Here is a 7,680-nt window from a genome sequence, read left to right on the forward strand (position 1 = left end):
AAAGCAAAATCCATGTGAAGCAATAATTAATAAATCAACCCAGATAATAAACATTCATATGCATCATGTAAACAAAATCAAGTCTTTTACTATTAGTAAAACGAAACCATAATCAAAGCATAAGTCCAAAGCAAGAATCAAGTCTCAAACATGTTCATCAAACCTAGATAGACATGAAGTCTAGCCTAGCATCATTATTAAAAACAAAGAGGCAAGACATGACAAATAATGAACAAGGAACGAAAGTTAGAGCGATAAAACCCTTTGCAATTGATCCTCGAACACCAGGATGAAATCTCTCTTGATACTCCTTAGTTCCTATCTTCAAATCACCTTCAAATCCTTGGAAAAACTCTTGAAATCGGCTGCACTTGTTGTTAGAATCGGATAGGATATAAAGATGTATATATAGAACGCATAATGGGCTTGGACTTGCAAAAACGTGTGACCAGGAAGCCCTAGGCGCCGCGCGGAGGTATTGGCCTCCCCCGGTCGCGCGTGGCGGCGCCCTTCTGATGTAGCCCACGAATTTCTTTTCTTATTTCTTGTTAATTGTTGCTAAATCATCTTAGATATATTTCTTGAACTCCAAGTAACGCATAGAAACTTCTAGACCTCCTTTCCCTTGATCACCAAGCCATCATCTACATGAACATAAATCAAAACTCTTAAGTGAAGTAATCATGTAACAAATGATGAGCAAAACGAGCATAAACTTCGCATGAAAAGGTAGAAAGAATTAAGTTTAACATGCAAGACACCAAACAATATAAAACACGATAAACATAACATACTTGACTCAAACTTAAATTAAAGAAATATAAACGAAACATGAATCAAACCGAACCAAAACATTAAAGAAACACAACTTTACACGAGATTTGAGATGTATAAATAGATGTATATCATCTAGTAAGGAGGACCGTTTGAATACAAGTCCTATTATAAGTCTGTCTATTCGAATACAAGTAATACCCAAGCCTATTCGAATACATGTCAATTAGAATACAATTTGTATTCTAACACATACCCATTCGAATACAATGTTTTTCAAATGAAGTGGGCCATTCGATACAAGGCTATGCAATTTGCATACAAGGCCATTAGAATAGACCATACTTAACCGTTTCTGCTGAAACCTAAATAATGTGATTAGGGCAAATATTGATACTTATAACTGATGTACAGTTAGCCGAGCCTACATTACAGCGCGGAAATCAAAGATAGCCACGTAAACTCAATTGACTTAATAGACTAAGTTGACAATCAAATCTAGACGGACTCCTTACGAAGAACTAAATCTAGCAATCCTGACCAACAAAGATCTTTTTATAACCTATCAACTTACAGCATTCTAGGTTAACAGCTCACTTTTATCTATTTAATTAGTTTTATTGTTTCTATGATCTTAATGCATATCAATCATAAACTAGTCAAGAACACACAGTGAACGACCTAACAAATACCTATCCTATGAAACAATCACCAAGGATAATGTGAAACAATAATTCCAAGTAAATAAAACCAAGCAATCATACACATCAATTAATTCAAACTCAACAGCTTACTTAAAACATAAAATCCATAACGAAAAGAAATCCCAAACAAAATCAAACCGAACAAAGGTTCATCACGACCTAAGTAATTTATGATGTTTAGCCTAGCATCATATAGTCTAAATCAAACAAGGCAAATAAAACTGAAAACATGGTGAAATAATGAGAAAACCCGTAGTCTTCGATCTTGAATGTAAAGCTCTTCACCGGCTGTTCCGGTGCCTTCAAAATCACCACAAGACTCGAAAGTATGCTCCAAGAAACTCTAAAATCGTTTGGTGGCTCCAGGTTATGTTCAGGTTTAAGTTAAATGTGTTTAAATACCCAAAACTAGGCCCAACATGAAGCAAAAACGAATTAAATCTTGCCCAGAAGCCCCTAGGCGCCGCGCAACGGGCTTTGGCCTCCCCAGTCGCGTGGCGCGGCGTGCTCCACCAAGGGGGCCGGTCAGACCGGCCCGGTTTGACCGGTTTTCTGTTCTGACCCTTCCTGACGCGTTCCGGATCTTCGTTTTGGCTCGTTTTAGCTCGTTTTTTGCCCTTTTTAATCACGATCAAATCCCGGAACCTACGAAACATTAAAATGTTAGTAGTATACAAATCTTGACTAAAAATGAATAAAAACTATTAAAATATTAATTAAAATATATAAGGGAAACATAAACATTTAGCATTATATCAAATATCCCCACACTTATTCTTTTTTCGTCCCTGAAAAAGATTGATGCAGTTGGATCAGAATCGGAAAATTACAGTTTAACAAACGTATAGGCTAATTTTTAAAGGTCAGAAAAACGCAAAAACTGTGATCACCGATATTGTTGTCCACTTAAACCCATGCCTTAATATTTACCTAGACGAATAAGATTCGACAATAATATTACTCAGTGGTTTACACAATTAAGACCCGCTTATTTTCAGCTTTTACCGGACCAGACCGCCCCAACTTGACTTAAACCTCAAAGTTAGCAGATTTAAAACTTTTGTTGCTCTATTTTTTTTTCATGAATAGTTAAGACGATCAAGGGTATTGTTTATCCACCTAAGCTTAAGCATCAAAGTCTACCAAGCAGCCATTAGATACGATTAAGGTTCAATTAATTAATAGCTAGTGTTCCCCACAAAATGACATACCCCCGTTATCAAGAAATACCCCGAACCCATCACCATAGGTGAGCATGCAAAATTTCATCTGTAGGGATTACATGTAGCGCGTCCCTTGTGGTCCGTTTCTTAATGGTAATGAGACGCGAGCAAGGGGACCCCATATGGCTAACAGCGTGGATGATCAAGCCTGTAGTGAATATGTACTTTTGTACTTTTGTGATCATGTTTATAGACTTATAAGAGTTTGCTCTTTTTGGCTTAATTTTAAATATCCACAACCCCACTTAGCAATTGTGAATACCCAGATGAATAGATTACATAAAGACCCATGGTCTCCGGACCCGAAGCATCCCATCAATACAAGATTTAAGGTTATAAAACCATACACCAATGAGGTGCAAACACTAAACTAGAAGTTTGAGATTTATATCACAGGCTACACGGCATGCTCTAACGTTAAACATACCCAAGCATCATATGATAACGTATTCAGATTTTTAAAATTTATGACATTTCCACTTTTTCATACCAAAATTTTGAGGCTTGAGTATGGCCCGACCTTTCATTACTTATTTTCAACGGACAAAATGCTTTACCCACAAAAGATTTCCATTTTAACCATTTTATCAAATTGCCCTTTCATTTTCAAGGCTGAGCCTACCAACACATCCCAAGTTAAGTGCGTTTTCTTTTATTTATCTCATATTATTAGTAGTTTGAAAAACCGATTTATGATAAAATCATCATCTCTCACTTTAACGCAACAAAAACTAGACTAAAGGGACATTTTTAAAAAAAAATTTTAATCATTTTTTTTAAACCAAGCATAAGTACAAAAACGAAAACAAAACTAAAATTAGTTAAAACACTTGTGTCCCATCCCCACACTTAAACTTTGCATTGTCCTCAATGCGGGCACGGGAAACACAACTCAAAAAATTAAAACAAAAGCTAAAATTATAAAAATAAAAAGCAAAAACCTAAAAATAAAAACAAAGACATAAAAATAAAAACATAAAAACAAAATACAATGGAAAATACTTAGCTGGTAATATGCGAGACTGTCAATGTGCCAGTCTATTTCCATGGGTGCTCTCCTCACCGACCGCTCAACATGAAATGGTAACTCATTCTCTCTTTCTGCACGGACTCGGCCACTCCTCTCAACAAACCTAAGTAACATCAAACATAAAATCTAAAAAATAAAGGTTACTTATAAGTTATAAGTTTTCAATGTCTGCCAAACTTCCAACCGCCAACCCAGCCAAATAGTCTAAAATAATACCCGTACAGACCACATAAACAAAAACATCATAAAAAAAATAAAAATAAAAACATCAAAAAAGATAATAAAATCCCATGCAAGCTCGTCAACTCAAACTCAATCCTCGTCTTCTTCCTCCTCCGATTCCTGCTCATAATAGTGGAATGGCTCTGCATTATCAAATTCCGGATGACCCGGCTCGTAAACTGGTGCTCGATAACCATACCCCGAACCACCCGGGGCACTCGACCCGCTCGTACCCGCAACATCCGGCAGTCGAAGAGAAGCAGGCAACCCAATCCTCAGTGCAGTCATCATATATCTCATGTGCTCATCTTGCCTTCTCTGGTTTGCCTCTATCATCTGTCTCAAATCATCCCGCTGCTCCATCACATATCCCCTGATCTGATCAAAACCGGACTCCATCCGGTCATATAATGAATCCAAAGTAATATCCGCGGGGCGAGGCTCTCTGACCGGGAACTGAGTACCCGGTCTCTCGGATCTGTGAAGCGGCCTCAGGTGACGTGTCGGTAAACCGACACTCATAGCTGCGGCAGCCTCGGAGGTCGACGGTGGATGAATCTGTGGGCCCATCTTAACATCCTCCCGCTCTAACGGGTCAGTCTCCTTCAAAATACCCGCTTTTCTCAAATCCTTAACTCCCAAAAACTCTCTTCCGTGTCCCAATCTCATATATTCTGGTTTAAACCACCAAACACACCCAAATTTTTAGCAATAAGTGTAACGTATGGGCCTATATCCAGCTTTGACCTATTTTTGGTTCCACCACGTCTCGTCCGATGAAACGAACATGCTAAAAGACTCGCATAATTAATCGAAACCTGATCAACCATCGCCAGCAAGCAAAAGATATCCAACCATTTTACTTTGTTATCGCCCGACCCGCGACTAATCAATGTATTTACCAAAACCCGGTGAATAAACCGAAGCACGGGATCCCGAATATCCGAAGCCACATTAGATCCCGAAAATGAACATATAGATTTTTTTTTTCCAAAAAGTAGCCAACTCTTCCTGACCAAAACTCACTTCTTTCTTATTCGTAAACGCGCCCCGAATACTTGTCAGAAATCTCGGCTCTCTCATCTCCTCATCCGTATACAAACCGCTTGCGACCGCAAACTGTGCGATAGTCATATTATACAATTTCCTTCCCAAAGAAAACGACACCGGATTCGACTGAGCAAAATTACCATCTTTGTATTGAAACGTGCTCAAAAACTCTAGTGTCAGCTCGTGATACTGTGGTTCGTTTAAACATAGCATGGCCTTAAATTTCGAGCCTAATAACTCTTCTATACGCCTTCTTTGACCAACCGACTCCATTGAATCCCAATCTATAGTCTTGAAAGTGAGAAGATCCGAATTTATTAACTTACATATTTGACCATATTCATGTGAATCTACCTCGAACTTACGCAATGGACTTTTCATAAGATTTGGAGCTCATTTATACAATCGGTCCGGGTTGGTACTCCATCACCCGAGCCCTCAACTCCATGAAGATAACCGGTTCCGGCTCGCCTCGCGGTCGCGCAGCCGGATCTCGTTTACGCTTCCTCGCTTCTTTTGACATCTAAACACATTTAAACAAGCAAACAAACAGGGGAGTAAGTAAATAAACTAAAAAGAATAAAACAAAACATTTTTTTTTTATTTTCGGATTTTTTTTATAAAAAATGAAAATTAAATAAATTTGGAAGTTCGGGTTACAAAATAATTCAAACCGACTCGTTTAGATGATAATCAAGTAAGTGCCAGTGGGTTAATTATTTACTAAAAGCTAACGGAAAACCAACTTGTTATGGACTTTTACCAGTCTATAAACCCGAAAACAATCATACCGACTCAACAAGCATCACCTCCTCCCGGCACTTTAATTGTCCCAATTAAACCCAAGTGCCGAAAACCCAAAAAAATGAGTCGAAAACGAGCAAAAAACTACACTTTTGGTAAAATATATTTTGCTTAAATAATGTGTTCCGGCTCGTTTTTAACTACTAAAAACATCAAAATCCAACATCTCAAACCAAATTCTAACGCTAGATACACTCGTTTAAACCCAAACCGACAACCCGACCGCAACCAAAAATAAATTTTCAACAAATTCCAACCCAACAAACCGCACCCAAAATCTCAACTAAACTGCCAGCCCTTACCAAACCGCACCCAAAAACGAATCTAAACAACTTACTTGAACAAAACCCGACAACAAAGTTAGCAAAAACTAAGCTAAAACAAGCATTAAATTATACAAAGATTACAAAAAATTACAAGAAATCATACCTTAATGTAGTAGAAACCCGGATGAACTTGCAAAAAGTTAAGAAATAAAGTATGTGCAAGTGAGAGATTTAGTGAGTTTTAAGTGAAAATTGATGGTGGGTTATGATATTAGGGTGATAGGAAAGTGATTAGGAGGTTTAATTTGGGTAAAATTGGTGAAAAATTGGACGATTTTGGTGAAGAAGAAGGTGTGGGTCGCGGCTAGGGTTTATGCGGGAAAGAAGGATTTTGAAAATTTTGGTGAAAAGTGGTATAATGTGGTTAAAAGATATAAAAAAAACTGATAGGTGCTGTTGGACTCGGCAGCATCGCGCGACCGAGCTGGCTGCTCCCCTCCGCGTAGCGTGGCGTGTGGGGCTGGTTTCTTCTGGCCTCCGCGTCGCGCGGTGAGTAGAGGATAAGCTCGTCGCATGCGCGACGAGCACTTTTAAAAGAAAGTTACGTGTTATTTAGAGCCTTTTTGCCTTAGAAAAAAATTGTAGAAAATTACTAACTCTTTGTCATGCCCATTTTATGTTATTTTGACGTGTAAAACTTACATGGAATCCTTCAAATCCTCGTAAAACCTCTCGTTTTGTTGGTGATGATTCCTTGAATTGACTCGACGATGCAACCAACTACAAAAAACTAAAGTTAGTGACCCGACGAAATGAAAATAAAGTAAAGGAATTATACAAACTCTACACTTGAGTTTTCACTCAAGAACCCATCGATGATTTAATTCGATGGATCGAGGGGAGTTTCCTCCACCTCGGTTGAATACTCTGGTCCTCCAAGATAATGCTTTAGACGATGTCCATTTACTTTCCACGAAGTTCCATTGTCCGGATTCTCTAACTCCACCGCTCCATACGGGAATACTTCCTTCACCAAATACAGTCCCGTCCACTTGGATCTCAGCTTACCTGCAAATAACATCAAACGAGAATTAAATAACAATACTTTATCACCTTTTTTGAAGTCTTTACCTCCATTTAAACGTCGATTGTGCAACACTTTCGTCTTTTCCTTGATATCCAACGATCGAGAATACGCCGCATCACGAAGCTCCTCTAACTCATGAATTTGAAAATACCTCTTTCTAGCGGCCTTAGTAAGATCAACATTTATCGTCTTCAACGCCCAAAACGCTCGATGCTCCAACTCAACGGGAAGATGACATGCTTTAACGTAAACTAACATAAACGGTGTAGTACCCAACGGTGTCTTGTACGCAGTTCTGAATGCCCATAGCGCGTCATCCAAATTCTTTGACCAATCTTTCCGACTTATTCCCACCGTCTTCTCTAAAATTCTCTTCACCCCTCTATTAGTATTCTCGACTTGACCATTTGTTTGAGGATGGTAAGCGGTAGAGGTGCGATGAGTAACTCCATAACGAGCTAATGCTTTCTCCATGACAGAATTACAAAAATGAGTACCTCAATCACTAATAATCGCCCGT

Source organism: Bidens hawaiensis, unplaced genomic scaffold (assembly GCF_021521415.1).
Source record: "Bidens hawaiensis isolate Kalapana, Puna unplaced genomic scaffold, B.hawaiensis_p1.1 tig00020143_1, whole genome shotgun sequence".
Taxonomy (NCBI): domain Eukaryota; kingdom Viridiplantae; phylum Streptophyta; class Magnoliopsida; order Asterales; family Asteraceae; genus Bidens; species Bidens hawaiensis.